This window comes from Mytilus trossulus, chromosome 7 (assembly GCF_036588685.1).
Source record: "Mytilus trossulus isolate FHL-02 chromosome 7, PNRI_Mtr1.1.1.hap1, whole genome shotgun sequence".
NCBI lineage: Eukaryota > Metazoa > Mollusca > Bivalvia > Mytilida > Mytilidae > Mytilus > Mytilus trossulus.
Genome location: NC_086379.1, coordinates 79,287,106 through 79,303,646, shown reverse-complemented (window position 1 = coordinate 79,303,646; position 16,541 = coordinate 79,287,106). Strand labels below are relative to the sequence as shown.

The 16,541-nt window shown below is 31.7% G+C and overlaps 1 protein-coding gene across 4 annotated transcripts in view; it reads left to right on the top strand.

The window, feature by feature from the left end:
- The first annotated feature begins 7,295 nt into the window (after positions 1-7,295).
- Positions 7,296-16,541, top strand: part of LOC134725922 (cGMP-dependent protein kinase, isozyme 1-like) — a 58,575-nt gene continuing 49,329 nt past the window's right edge. For 2 of the 4 annotated variants that reach the window (XM_063590213.1, XM_063590209.1), the window contains exons 1-2: positions 7,296-7,534; positions 10,516-10,678. The gene's annotated coding sequence lies outside the window, so the exon portion shown is untranslated. Of the gene's footprint in view, positions 7,535-10,183; positions 10,280-10,515; positions 10,679-11,255; positions 11,277-16,541 lie in introns of those variants that run through there. The other 2 variants (XM_063590211.1, XM_063590212.1) reach the window with 2 other exon arrangements.

Sequence of the window (16,541 nt, the reverse complement as noted above, 5' to 3'; positions counted from 1 at the left end):
ACAAATGGTTGAGTCTCTAGGAAATCTTGAAAGATTTCTGTTGCTATTTTTTCTAAATAGGTGCAATTTGGGTACTCGGTGCAATTTGGGTACCCTTACGTTATATATAAAATTTATAAGAATCCACAAATAGTTAATACCACTACGAGATCGAATGATTTTGACGTTTGTGGTTCAACGTATATTGTAATTCATAATAGAAATATATCATAATGACATAAAATAGAACAATATCATACTGACGGGATCTTAGTACAGAGTCACGTTAAAAGAACCAAAGAAATACAAAACAAACCACCAAAAATGAAAGCAAATACAAACACATTGACGAGATGTATGAAATGTTCGTTATTTTGTTTTGTTTTATCAAATTATTGCTATTAGATATTAAAGAATATAAGAGTCATATAACAAAAGTTCCGAAATCAATAAGGAAAACATTATAAAAACTGACAAAATCAAACGTTATCAATTAACGAACCAAGTGAAAAGGAACTGCAATATTCTCGTATTAAAATACAAATAAAATCAAAATGTTTTGGAGACCATCATTAAATGATTTGATCAGATTGAACTCATGGCAGTGGGTAATTTTGCTACAATTTTATATGGTATGATATGGTTTCAAACTACAGTGAAACTTTCATTAACATTGTTTTTGAAAGCTGTAAACACAATTTGGTGCATAGTGTCTTTTGTTTTTGTGCACCTTGCAATTCTGATGTGTCCATCCATTTCCAATTTTGTCTTTATGATTTTTTATGTTTCTTTGGTACATATACGACGAGGCTCTGTACTTAAACATCCCGTAATTGTGTTGGTGTACTAAAGTAAATTTGGATATTCTTGTCTTTAATTTTTGGTCTATATGCCATTTTGTGCTTCTTAGTTACATATTAGTTTTTTTTAGTAATAAAGATTATACATTGTTGACTGTTGTACCCCAAATGTTAACATTTGTATCTAATATGTCTGTTAGTTTTGTTTACTCATCGTTGTCAATATAGTAGAATTGTCATACAAGTGAGAGGTTTACCTAGCTTTAAAATCAGGTTCAAGCCACAATTTTCTACATTAGAAAATGCCTGTACCAAGTCGGGAATTTTGATGCGTTTTATCTTTTAATTTTGCCATTTCACTAGGGACTTCCCTCTTTTAATTTTCCTCGGACTACAGTATTTTTGTGAATTTACTCTTTCTAAGAGATCGTTACAGTTTGATTACGATATTTTTGCTATCTATTTACTAGTACTTTTTTTTTTTTTTTTATGCCACATTTGTGGTCCGTTTGTTCTTCCGTCTGTCGCGCTTCAGGTTAAATTTTGGCCAATGTGGTTTTTGGTGGAGTTGAAGTTCAAGTTCCCTATGATATGATGTTTCTAATTTTAATGCCAAATAGTTTTAATCCCGATTTTACGGTCGACTAAACATAGAAAATGACAGTGCGATAGTGGACACATGTTTTTTTATATATATATATATATATATATATAGAGCCCAGGTGGTCGTGTGGTCTAGCGGGACGGCTGCAGTGCAGGCGATTTGGTGTCACGATATCACAGTAGCATGGGTTCGAATCCCGGCGATGGAAGAACCAAAAATTTGCGAAAGCAAATTTACAGATCTAACATTGTTGGGTTGATGTTTAGACGAGTTGTATATATATATATAACGTGGCTCTGTATTTATACATCCCGTTATTGTGCGAAGAGGGATTTTTTTAATAGCAGATTCTTGATGATTTGTTTAACATAATGTGAAGGAAAAAAATAACTTATTTCATATCCATCCCAGGTATGACACTCTGTCCTTCAATAGATATATCTTTTAGGTTTAATACCACCATTGATTTTCCCCTATAAGTCTTTGTTAAATTTGCACTTTTCAAATTGTGAAGATTTATCTTTGTTTCAATAAAGAAATACTTGGCATGATAAAAGTTTTATCCTGTCCAATTCTATAGAAAAATTTTCACATAACCATCATTGGAAGTTAACCAATCAAATTTCTCCCCTTATTCTATCCGTGCACAAGGTTTAGTCACCATGTAACCTCAAGATTACAAAATTTTCTGAAAGAAATCACAAATAAAAAATAATGGTGTTTTGAAATACCCAAGATATATGTTTATGACACAGAAATAGTTTTACTGCAATAAAATGTAGTATTAATTATCTACAACGGTCAAATTCAAGGGAATATTTTTTAGACCTACTTTCGTATACAACCGGATGTGACGTACCATGATTTGGTGGTATTACATCTTTATTGACAAATTGTGTATGTGCTTCTCTTTTGGGCATATGGTCCTCACTTATTCAATGCTGTTTTGACTTCCTCGGTATATGGTAGCTAAACGTGTCATGTTATTTTTGATGTAGGTCAATTATCAAAATGTGTCTGCTAAAATTATGATCTTGCTGCCGAGAAGAAACTTTTTTCTTAACCCTATTTTCGTTTATTCAAGGAGAAACTGACCCTAAAATTAAAGGTTCTACTTATATTATAAAGTCCTAACAAAGCAGCCTTCTAGAATTTAGAAAAAAGGTCGGAATTGAAAAAGATAATTTATAGTATAGTATATACAGCAGTTCTAAGTTGACTTGCATTGTTGTGTTCTTTTTGAGCAGATGAATCAAACTGAGAATGGAAATGGGAAATGTGTCAAAGAGACAACAACCCGACCAAAGTGCAGAAAGCAGCTGAAGGCCACTAATAGGTTTTCAATACAGCGAGATAATACCGCGTCCGGTGGATATAAACTTCTTTTCAAATATTGAGGGGTGATTGGAGAAAGGTTTGGAATAAATTGTTCTAAATTCTTGAATAATTTATACTTTAGTTCAAAATGGAAAAGACACATTTCAGAAATGAATTTGTTTATCTAAAAATGAAATTGTAGCATAACAGTTGTAATTTTCATGTGTCGGAGTTCATTGGTCTAAACTTGCCCATTAGGCTATATTAACAATCCGTGCTTTTCTAATTGGGAAATCTATTAATACTTCCTCCAGAACTAGAAATTAAAGGAACAACAAACAAGGCTTCCTCTGTTTCATTTAGACTTATACCTTGTATTCGACATCTCAGTATCAGAATCTATGACAAATGTGAAGCTGATCAATCATTCAGGATGGTCGACAGTGTGGTACAAGTGTACTAACTTAACTTTGGACCTTACGGGGAATACATACACATGTCTTTTTTTTTTTGAGAACCCCTGAATAGAATGAAACCAAACATGGCATGAATGTTTCTCATACGGTACTGACCAATTGTAGTTACTTGAAGCCGATCCATCATCCAAGAAGGCCGCCAGCTGGGGACTTGGTTTAACATAGGAACCTACGGGAAATACATACAAATGTCTTATTTTAGAGAACCCCTGAATGGAATGAAACCAAACATTGTATGAATGTTTCTCATACGGTACTGACAAATTGTAGTTTAATACTTGAAGCCGATCAATCATTCAAGATGGCCGCCAGCTGGGTACTTGGTTTAACATAGGAACCTACGGGAAAAACATACAAATGTCTTATTTTAGAGAACCACTGAATGGCATGAATGTTCAATATGAGGTGCTGACCATGTGTTGTCTCTTTGAAGGCGAATGTGATTTCACCGAATAAGACTGATCACCGAGTTTGTACTTACATAAGCAACACGACAGGTGTCACATGATCGCAGGATCTGCTTATACTTCCGGGGCACTTGTTTAGTTTAAACATTTTATTTGCTGAATTAAAGCAAAATGGATTAGACACAAGTAAATCATACTTATGAAGTCTTCTCCATAATACAATATAAAGTTACAATAACAGTATAATATAATGGACATGCATATAAAACAAACAGTTTATACAATATAATACTAGCTTTCATAGGTGAACAAAGAGGAGACAAAGTAAAAAAGGAAAAAGAAAGTTTGAAAAATCGTATACTTCTGTGATGATGACTTGTGGATTGATGACAACGATGACGTCCTGTGTCAGCAATAATAACGCTCTATCAAGGCATAAGAAATCTGTTTGACCTTTTTATGTAATTCTGAACATGTTTGAAAATTTTAATATTTTGTTCGTTCGAAAGTTCCAAGTGTCCGCAAATTAATAGTTTTGTATCTAAAACAAAGTTTTCAGATAGCCAGTTAAGGTTATCGAATAAGTTTTTCCTACATAATGTGTATTTTGGGCAAACGAAGAAGTAATGGTAGACATCCTCAATATCGGACCCACAATGACAAGAAGGATCATTTATAATGTTAGCTCTAAATAGGTCATTGTTTAAGGATGAAGCGGAACATCGCAATTGCGTTAATATAATATTTAATTTCCTTGGGCCGTACAAATAAAACGTTTCAATTTTACATACTAGACTATCGTTTTTTAGTTCTTTCTTAAATTTAGAAATAGAGTCGACACTGCGAATTTTTGGATCAAGTTTATTCCATTCACGTATAGTAGAGGGAATGAACGATTCAGTAGTAAAGGAAAGTCTACAAAATGGAACAATAATATCATGACCATTTCGCAACGGGTAGTTGGTTGTACTTTGTACACAAGGTACAAGATTACATAAATATTCTGGTGCATGCTTTTGGTTCATGTTATAAAACATCTGTAATTTTCTTCTCCTTCTTCTTTCAAAAAGAGATTCCCAGCCAACCTCAGAATATAAAGTTTCAGTTTTTGTAAATATTGGTAGACCTGTTACTATTCTTGCGGCCTCTAATTGTAAATTTTCTAATTTATTTGAGAAGCCTATTCCACAGTTATCCCACACTTCTGTGGCATATTCGAAAATGGGTCTTATATAAACTAGGTATAGTTTTTCTAAATTATTTCGAGATAATCGATATTTAAGTTTACGTAAAACATTAAAGTGTTTCTTTACACTTGTTATACCCTACGTTTAAGCAAAATTTGTGTTGCTCATGCGGTCTTTAGTTGTGGTTGTTTATATGTTGTGAGTTACCAGTTTCGACTGATATGTTGTATCATTCAATTATTGTCGTCTGTTATACTAGACCTTGATATGTCAACGATACTAGACTTATAATTGAGTACGACAGATGCGAACTCGTCTACATGATATTAATAGGATTCATTGCGTGCAATTTGACGTGAACAGTGGGATGAAGGTCTTTGTTTTAGATTATCTTACCTGGCCTTTGCATCTGTTAGAAGTTGTTTCGTACAACAAGTATGAAATGTTTTACATTGTTGGAAAATAAAAATAAAAATCAATGGAATTATATATGACAAAATGCATGACTGTTGTATGACTGAATTATTTCGATTCTAATAGTAAAATACGGTCATTAAAAAAATGAAGCTAGGGTGGGTATGCTGTGTGTGTGGCTGTTCCTTTTTTTGTATTACTTCTTTTTATTTTATGCATACGAATAAGAATAAAAGTTATTTTGTCTTTTTTTAATTGCACTTTTTAAGACAATAAAATCGGCAAAGGGTCTGCAAATAGGTTCCAATACAAGTATATTGTAACAGCAATTATTATGTACATGTATGTCCCGAGTCTGCGCCAAGTATATTTTATCGAGAATTTTATCACAGTGTTGCTTACAAAACTAAAGAAGCACGTGATATTAGACCTTTTCAACATCTCTCGACACCTACAGTTGAGAACGACTACGACAGGTAAAATGTGAAGGGTCGTCTCAAAAATAAAAACATGAGATCATTATTGATTTGATTGCTTTCATTGACAATGATAAAACTTTCCTCTATACAGAGTCCAAATGACATGGGTTTTTTTAACTTATCATATAGAAAATGGTGGACTTTAAGTCACATTTCATCTTTAAGACGTTTAGCTTTTAGCTGTCCTGGTTGAATTTTGAAAATGAAAAGAACAAATCATGCTTTATTGTAGTTGATATTTAATTAAACAATGATTTTATCGGTTGACAAGGGCGGCCCATGTCTGTTAGTTTTGGCCTTAGATGTCTCCATAATGTACCTAATACTTTGTATCATTTCAAATCACCAATTTGGTGTTCTACTTGAATTTTGTATTCACCAATCACTGCTTAAACGTTGTAACATTGAAACAAGGGGTCAATTATATTTTTTTTCAAAATTCATCAAGGAAAACTTTAACTAGAACAAGATATCTTGAAGCGGAGAAGACCGTCGTTGATTTTCTGGATTCTCGATTTCCCGAAATTATCTATTTCCCAATTTCGCGATTTAACTTTTTCTCAATTTCTCAATTTTTCGATTTCTATAATTCCCAATTTCGCGTTTGCAAAGTGAAAGGAGAAGTCACGAAAACGCGAAAAGGCGAAATAAATGTCTGCATTCGGCCAACATACATATATTTATTTATTTGGTTGATATATATTCTTAAGTTATATAGGCAATACAGTATAAAACCGCCAATCCAATATGTTACGTAATGATAATCATGATGTTTTTTGTGTTTGAGACGACCCATCCATTTTACCTGTAAACTGTAGGTGTCATTACTCGGTGTCGAGAGAAGTTGAAAAGGTCTATTAGAATGAAGTGTAACATTCATGATGACACGAGCTTTCACAATAAAGTGCAAAGAAAAGTAAAAGAAAAAACTAGATAGAAGTCGTGTCTTCATGATCCTAAAAAAAATGTACTTATAAGTATTGAATGCTATACATTTGGTAATTGTATAGAAATGCTTAAGCGTTGTCTGTGCGTCCGCGCTTCAAACAAAATGTACTCAGGTCAAAATGTACTTCTGTCAACTCTCTTACACCCAATAAATTTACAAAAAAACGTTCATTTCCTAGATAAAGTATTTGCCACTGAACGTTAGGCATGCAACAAAATTAAAATAAATGTTTGTTTTATAAAAACGCTTAACTTGACATTTTGTTCCTCTCACCTTTTTACATGTATACCTTTTGAATCACTCGTGTATTTTATTTAAACACCTTCGTCAATTTCTGTTGATATGCAGATGACCTGCAAATGCCTTTGATTGTTATTCAAACAGCAAACAAGGTCATACAAATTGAATGTGTGAATATAGGTTTGTTATTATTACATATTTAAGATATTTTGAGAAAAGATATTTATATTTTATATTCACAAATGAACTTGACCGGCATTCTTTCTGATTGAAATTATACAAATGTATAGAGTGTGAATATAAGAGAAGTATTATTACTCATTTAGGGTATGTTGAGAATAGATTAAGGCATTCGCTCGTGTTTCAAGCAATCGGATTAAATGACGGATAAATTCATTGTGAATATGAAACCTTCGCAAGTTCCTTGAAAACAAGTTAATCGTTTATTCATGTGATATGATTTGTAATGGAGTATAGACTAATATAAACAGTTTTTGTTAAACCAATATTTACATTGTGATGGCCTTAAACAAATTCTTTAAGAGGCCTATAATACAGATGATTTAGATTGTATTGACAAAGGGTTCCCTGTTTGATCTGGAATAAATATTGTGAATCTATACATCAATGTAACGAGAAAATAATCTGGTTATATGGACCAATGCAGATATTGTATATCAAGGTAAGCTTTACTTCATGTATAACACCGTATAATTTCAGTTCAAACCAAAATTAACATAATGCGACCCAAAATACAGTTATGGATAAAAAAAGGCAAACATTTCGTTAAATTCAAATATAACGGTTTGCGTCTTTAAATTATACTTAGTATTCATAAGGTCAAAATATGTTGTTGCCACTAAACGGATGTTAAACGACGATTTCAATCAGCACTTGAAACATTGAATAAAGTGTCGTGTTCAATGTTGAAGTAGCCACACTAGTGTCTTGGATAGATAAAGATAGAATACAATTAGGCAAGTTCTTTTATTTAATTAATGGCATGAATTCAATGTGATAATATTTTAAGTTTTGTTTAAACTTACAAACATTACAATTTTTGTACTAAATGGATACAATGTTACATGTAAGTGGACATGTAAATAGGTGGCATTCATCCATGATATAAATTATACCTTATATGCATGCATTGTGATGTGCACGACATCAAAAATAATGAATATCCTTCGTTTGCATGTCGAGTATTATAAATGTAGTATTTTATTCATGTCTCTATAATTTGTTTACATTCGCTATTTTATTTGTGTAAATAAAATGAGTTGTAGTCGAGGTTATGTTTATTTGCTAAGTAATTTTGACATTAAATCGATACTGATCATGTCCTATGTGACCGTGATTTTAGTGAAATATGAATCAAAATAACATACCTGTAATGACAAAGGTAAACTCCCTTCGGAGATTAATAACTACAAACAATATCAATATAGTAACGTAGGTTGTATTAATACTTCATAAGTCTTTAGTATTGAGAAATACGTCTTTTTGTCATTCTGATAATTAGACCTCATAATTAAGAGTCAACGTCTCAACCGTTGGAAAGTTTTAGATAAATTAAAGAAGAATGTAGTTCATGAAGGCCTGGCATGCATGCAGAATAAATTGAAAATATGTCTCAACTAGCGACTTTTTCTTTTATCACTGATTTCGTTCAATCAATCCATTGACAATGATTCGAATTGGTGCAACTTAAGTCTAACCCGTCCTGTTAAAAAAGAGGACTGACAAAATATTGTGCCAGAAGTTACTTCAGCAGAACCATGTACATCATGAATTGATCATGTGTCACCTTTCTACAAACCAATGTTTAAAGTCTTGCAGTGAAACGTGATTCTTTGGAAGTCAAAATCAGTCTGGTTTTTATAAAAATATCAGTAAGCGTATTTTGTACCCCATATTCCCTCAAATCAAATTGTAATGTCAAATGGTGCACAAGTAATTTGTTGGTTAAAAGTGTTGAAAACACATTCTTTATTAAATAATCGAGATGCTAAATATTAAAAAAAAAAACAACGGTCATCAATGTTATCTACAGCTGTGGCAAACAATGTAAAAAAAGAATTATTTGGTTCAGTGTGATATGCATATAAGTGTTTCTCGTTATTTTTATATAGATTAGACCGCTGAATGGTTTCACACTAGTAATTTTGGGGGTCCTTTATAGCTTGCTGTACGATGTGAGACAAGGCTCCGTGTTCAAGACTGCACTTTGATCTATAATGGTTTACTTTTACAAATTGTGACTTGGGCTATGAATTAATGATTTCTAAGTATTTTATAACGTAGATCATGAAATAGAGACGGAAACAAACCCAGTTGTCTTGTGTATCATATAGCTTTGAATTGTGACTTGGATGAAGACCAATCTCATTGACACTCATACCACATCTTCTAATATCTACTTACAACATTGAAATAATCAAGATGCACAATGTTAAAAAAAAATAAAGGTCAACAATGTTATCCACAGCTGTGGCAAATAATGTAAAACAAACATATGGTTTAGTTAAATATTCAGTCCATGTAACAATCGAAAATATTTCTTCTGTCTCAATGGTATTAACTGGTCAAAAATGTTCTAATGGCAGAAACTAAACTTTCCTGTATTAAACGATTTCTTATCACATATATTTTATTTGTACATAGAGCCAAACTTTGAAAAACTACTTTATATGAAACAAATCTGGCGATGAATTAATAATTTCTATATATGTCTTTACGACCTCAGGAAAAGTCGTTACATGATAACTCATTTCAACATATTCTGCATGCCCAATCTTTCGTGAACTAACATCTTTATTTTATCTTAAACTTTCTAACGATAGGCTTGTTGACTGTTGATTTTTGAGGTCTTAGTGCTATAAACTGATCATAACGTTCTTATGACAAAGCATTAGGTGATTATATCAGATATTGTTTATTTGAATTATTATGTCTTTGTTTCGGTACTTAATGTATTTACCTCTTAAGTTCAGTTTGGTAAGATACGTTTCTAACTTGCATTAAAAGCAGTCTTTCCGCTTACTTTATAAATCAAATCAAAGTACAGGTTACATATCTTTTAACTAAACAACCAAAAATCAATCCATTTATTTCAATATTTACTTTGCTTGTGTAAGATAGGCCAAATGCTCTGTTCATCATTGTTTCCGTTTTGGTTAACCGCGTTTTCAGTAACATATGTAATTATATAGAATTACTTCAATATCGTTGACAAGCCTTCTTAATGAATGAAATAGTATCGTGCGTATAATATGTTATGTAGTGTTAGCTTCAATGCAATAAATACGCAGTCGGAAAAGAATAATGCTGTAACTATGATGTTGTGAACCTATTTAATAAATAGACAGTGGATTAATTGCACAGTCGTTCAGAATAGTCAAAGCGATATGATACACAAGACAACTGGGTTTGTTTCCGTCTCTATTTCATGATCTACGTTATGAAATACATAGAAATCATTAATTCATAGCCCGAGTATTTCCATTCAAAATATATTTTTCTGCCTCGGTGTACAAATAAAACATCTGCGATCAGAAACACATCGTTTAAAGGAATTATTTTATAATTTGAAAAACTATTACTTATAATCATGCATTCATTTACATATTTTTATGAATATGTAATACCTCTTGTGTTTTTCAGTTGTATAGAAGGAATAGCCGCGGGCACATGTCGCCAGAATGATAAACTGGTGACATGACGAGAGAAGGTGTACACCATAATATTAACACTGGACAATTTTCTGGTTAAAATGGATATTAAAATGTGTATTCAAGAGAAGAAAATTCAATGATCAAAGTTATAGGTAAGTCCAACCTTTTCTCATTTCAAAGGTTAAACGATCTTGTGATATTCGTGTTGTAACTACCATTTACAGTAGAATAATAATACAACATGAAAAACTATGCAATCAACCTATATTTTCTGTTTATTGTATATTTATGATAACTTTTTTAATTACTTTTTATGGAACTAAGTATGTAAAGGTGGTAGCTACATGAATATCATACATAATAATCATAAGACAACCTACGTATTAGTACAATGTTGAAAAGTCACAATATAGACGCCTACAACTTATATAAGTATACCAATATATTTCAATGAATATGCATTTGATGGTAACATTATACTTTTATTTTATTAGAGACTATCAATTAATTATACGCGCATGTTTATTGATTTATTTTTAAATCGAATTTTCACATTTTGTTTTAAATGGTAGATTCTGTGCACAATGCCACCGCGACAGCATATACAAAGTATCATTGAACAGATAATTCATCAAGCTATAAGTGAAAATCTGACACTATGTTGTGTTAAGTTTTCAGGCAAGATTTGGTAAAGTTTGATTAATTACGTGACAAGTTGTTGTACTGAATGAGGATATTCAGATAGCAAAGGTATATATTTAGATCACAGTAGATAAACAGGATTAGGTCATGTAAAGTTTTTAAGGTGATAAACTTTTGAAAAAAAAATCAGCATTTTAAACATAAAGCAGTTCAAGGAATAAGCAGCAAAGACATGCATTAAGTTCGAAAAGGAAGTATTGTCCTAATTAGTATTCATAATAGACATTGATATACTAATTATGCATATCTATAAATACACATAAGTAATCTGTCAATATATGGCGTGTTTGTTGTCTCTTGTAAGCGGGAAGGGGGTTTAGAGCCCTCATACATTTGTTTAAACCTTTGTGTGCTTGTTCCAATTTAAGAGTATGTGGTTGCCGTTAATGTCTGCTAGTAGTATTTGTTTATCCTTTTTTGTAGATGAGTGTTGTTTACAGACGAAAAGTGCATACAAATTTTTTTTCAAATGATGTCAGTATTTGACTTGTAATTAAGTTATAATTGTCATAAAACACTAAGCGTATTTTGTTTGTTGAAATATGTTAAATATATTTTTCCAAAGTTTGCATGGATTGACATTAGGTGTTTTAGTTATAATGTGCGGTCGCTGTGTCGTTGACATACACATTACACATATACTATTATTCATAAACAACACTACATTTGAATTTACATTGCCATTGGTACCTAAGACCGTGCCCTTCGCTTCTGTCAGAAAACGGTTAATGCTTTTTGGTGTTTATTCTTTCATCTGAATTTTTATATAACGCCATCATCTCAAGAACTACTGAATGAGTTTCAATTGAACTTTAAGAGAACGATATTGTGAAGCTCTGTTTGATTTATTGCTGCAGACTGATTTTTGACAGACCATGGACTTTATATATTACTTTTCTTCATCATATTAATCTTAAGTGGACTTTTGATAGAGGGACTTTTAACATGTGTTATTGTCTCCTTTGTTAACTTCTCGAGTTTAACTATATATGGAATAGACAGATAAAATAGCGCGTCACATCTGGTTTTAAATAAGAGAGAGAAACAAATGCATGTCGGCAAGGACAAATAATACCGTCATCAATACTATCATGCACAAGTGGTTTGAAAAAGATAGAATGCCTCAATCACTTAGTTTCGTAAACTAACTATGTACATGTAATATAATCACCACATTTATCTTTGCCTTGTGTTCCCCTATACCTTTTCAATTTTGAGGTATCTCACTACTAATCGATAAGAAATAGTTTAAACAAAACGTCTATATAAATTTTAATATTCATGAATTTAGGATAATGAAGTGAAGGAACTATTGTCTGTATTTTCAATAAAACTGGCTATTTTCATCCAATTTGGGAGAGTACTTTTTTGGCAGTTATATATATATATGTTTTTAAAGGTTTATTCCAAAATAATAATATATATTGATTAAGAATGAATGAAATTTCAGCTTTAAAAAAAGGGTACATATCTTGAAAATCCATTCAGTAGTTTTGGAAAAAAATTTGGAATACTGTTGGCAGGAGTCAGACTGGAGTGCAACATTTAAGAGTTGATTGAGATAACTAAGAAGAACAAAAGCAGACCAGGATCATTGCCAAAAATAAAAAAAGGCAAAAAAGACGAAAAACAGTCAACTAAACTCTATGACTAGACTTAAAAACTGAGCGACAAAATTTTAAACAATTTAAGAGTGAACTTGCAGTGCTGTTTCATTTAATCAGATTTATAATTATTTTGCAATCCAAACGTTATAAGCATCGAGCTTTCTAAATGATGACTTCACTGGTAATTGTAACAAAAGAAAAAAAATTCTAGCAACGTTCAAAATCCAACTAATTTTAAAATAAAGTTACTTGTCACAAGTGTTTCTTTTGATAAGTGCGAAGATGTCAATGTTGTCAGTGGAGCGTATGGTACATGTCAAATTTTTCATACCTTTGGGTGTGTAGATGTAATCATGTATACCTCTAGACGGAATAAGGGATACCATATGTAATATTGTTCACCTCTAGACGGAATAAGGGATACCATATGTAATCATGTATACCTCTAGACGGAATAAGGGATACCATATGTAATCATGTATACCTCTAGACGGAATAAGGGATACCATATGTAATCATGTATACCTCTAGACGGAATAAGGGATACCATATGTAATATTGTATACCTCTAGACGGAATAAGGGATACCATATGTAATATTGTTCACCTTTCAGTCATACCGTACCATGTTTAAAGTACTTGCTTACCACAAGCACTGAAATTGTAAAACTTGAGAAAGTAACTCCACTGGTAAAGGCTGCAAAACTCGAGACAATATCCACAATGATTTTAAAATGCTGCAAATATCATTCAACTAGACAATGCTTGGGACTTCAGTACAAATATTCAAGGTTCTGTGTTGAAGGCCGTACTTTGGCCTATAATTGTTTACTTTTTTCACATTGTGACTTTGATTGAGAGTTGTCTCATTAGCACTCATACCACATCTTCTTATTGGTAAAACTTAGTGCATTCCATATTAATAGGTGGCAATTCTTTCGACCAAATTGGGTAGACCTATTTGGATGTTTTGTTTATGTGTCTAGACTTTAAGTCTTATGTGTCTCCATTCTGACACTGTGTATGAAGTTGTCATTTCAAACACAAATTGTGAAAAAATATGAAACCTTTGAACGGTACCATTTAAACGTAATTTTTAATTTTCAAACTACTATGGTGCTGATATGAGACTAGCTTTAACTAAGATTAATTTGCATTTCATTCTTGCACAAATTCGTTTCACTATTAAAAGTTGAAGTTTACCAAAATTGTTTGTCAAAAGTTCTACTCTTGCTACGAATAATTACGAAGTCTGGATAATAGATGTACCCAAATACGGACAAACTTTGAAATGTCTAAGATATTTTATTTTAAAGGATAAATAAAAGTATTCAGATATATATAGTATTGCTATTTTACATTTCTAAAAAGAAGCCCACGTCATCCCTCTTATATAACCGGATGCATCCACAGAAGTGTTATCATAGTAATGACGATGATAACTTTGTTTGTTTAATCTTTCCACCTTATTTAATCCTTTGCAGATTTGATCTATAATTAAAAAAATACAATTCTACAAGAACTCGTGTAAACTTGTGATGTGTAACTGCGTGTGCCTACCACGTAAATTTCAATTTCTATATATTTTTATCGGTCTATGTCATTTTACACACAAAATAAGTATGAACTGTAACAATGAAAGGTCACCGAAGCTAAGTAAAAAAGTAAAAAAAGGAACCACGAAAATAAGTTTATCCCGAACTTCAGAATTTTAAGAAAACGCATCTTTCGGGAACTAAAAGAGCCGTACTTTAACCTATAATGGTTTAATTTTTAAATTGTTATTTGGATGGAGAGTTGTCTCATTGGCACTCACACCACATCTTCCTATATCTATTTAGAAAATGATGCGTCTCCACTATGTAACCCGTCAGACGAACAGACGTTCAGAAGGATCACACATATATTCCCATTATATTAGCACACACTATTCAAAAACATTAGAACACCAAAAAGATTGTTAAAAGCTGAAAGAAAAAACTCAACTATCGTAAACTTCATGTTGATTTTATATTAGAAAATCCTTCTCAAGTTTCGATGTGTTTAGTTTTATATGATACCACTAAAGTGTATTCTCACGTCTTATTTTTACTTTTTTAATACAAAATTAAAATCCTTGCATTAAAAAGAGAGAATAAATTATCGACACAGAATTGTGTAGAATGAATCTGTATCAGTAGTTCCTCAAACAAATAAAATTGAAAATGGGGAATACAAATGTAATATTAGAGAGACAATAACCCGACCAAAGAGCAGACAACAAAGTCTTTGCTTCTGTACTTTAAGCAAACAACAATCACTTAGATTTGACAGTAGTGTAACGTTCGTTTTATTTTGTATGTCCTTCCATCGCAGCTGTTCCTAAATTATAATTATTTTTTTGTCTTTAAAGCACAACAAAAATAGGATGTTATTTATATATCATGTCGGTTATAGTTTTATAGTTTTTTGTTATTGTTAAAATATCTATTTACCTGGGAACGAACTTGGTTACCTGTAATTATATATAACCAGGGAAAGTCTTGTGGTTGTTGTTTTTTTTCATTAATTGTCGTGAAGCTAAGATAAACAATTGACACATTAAACCTTTGTTTGTAGTTGTGTCATGGAACTGATTGATCGCACGAATTTGAACGATGTATATTGCTGCAAAGGTGTAGTGTATTTTCAAATACAGCAATCGTTCTTGGCTAAACATTATTTTGGAAATTTGAAAACAAAAGCTCTTTTGAAATGCTAAAACGACATTAATAGCATTCTTCTTGATAACTCAATTCAAACTTGGATTTGAGTATAAAGTCTAACATACTTTAATTATTCTATAACTTTGATATATATTTGTAAACCCCCATTTGGATTACATCTACAATTTAACTTTCTACTTGAAATAAGAAAGAACGATACGAAGTGGTTATAATCAAGGATCATACGCCGAAAAAGGCAGCAAACATAAAAAAAAACCCACACCAAACAATTAAAAAGAATCAGGATTGTTTGTTTGTTTGTGGCGTCGAGTTGTTGTCTCATCGGAGTACGCCTGCGTATGTTTGTTTGTATACTACACAGAAACATGGATTTTGATCAGCTCAACCCCAACCAAATTTCAGTAATCCCGGAAAGTTCCTTAACCATCAACATTTACTCTACCAGTTATGCCTGTAATATTTGCTACTGGATTTGAAATAATCGGTATAAGAAATGAAATGTTTGAGTCAGTAATGGTGATTATTTGTATATATGTACATTTTTTTATTTCGGGGTCCTGTATAGCTAAATATATGCGGTGTGGGTTTTACTCATTGTCGAAGGCCGTACAATGACCTATAATTGATTATTTCTGTTTTATTTTGGTCTCTAGTGGAGATTTGACTCATTGGCAATCCTACCACATCTTCTTATTTTTATATTTATATAGCTGTTTGTATGTACTCAGTGTTAATGTGGTTGCTTAATATACCAATGAAGAAATCATTATGCCATATATAACCAGTAAATTACAATGGTTTGAAGAACAATGGTATGGTTGTTTATTATTATAAAACTATACCAAATACATATGAATCTCAAAAACAATTCATTGCCCCTTACAATTAATACTTATAAGAGTACATGAAAACAAGTTTTGTTTGATCAGAAAGTTTTTTGACATTTGATTAACCTGTTTCTATCATAATGATATAATATAAAAGATTGAATAATTTCATAC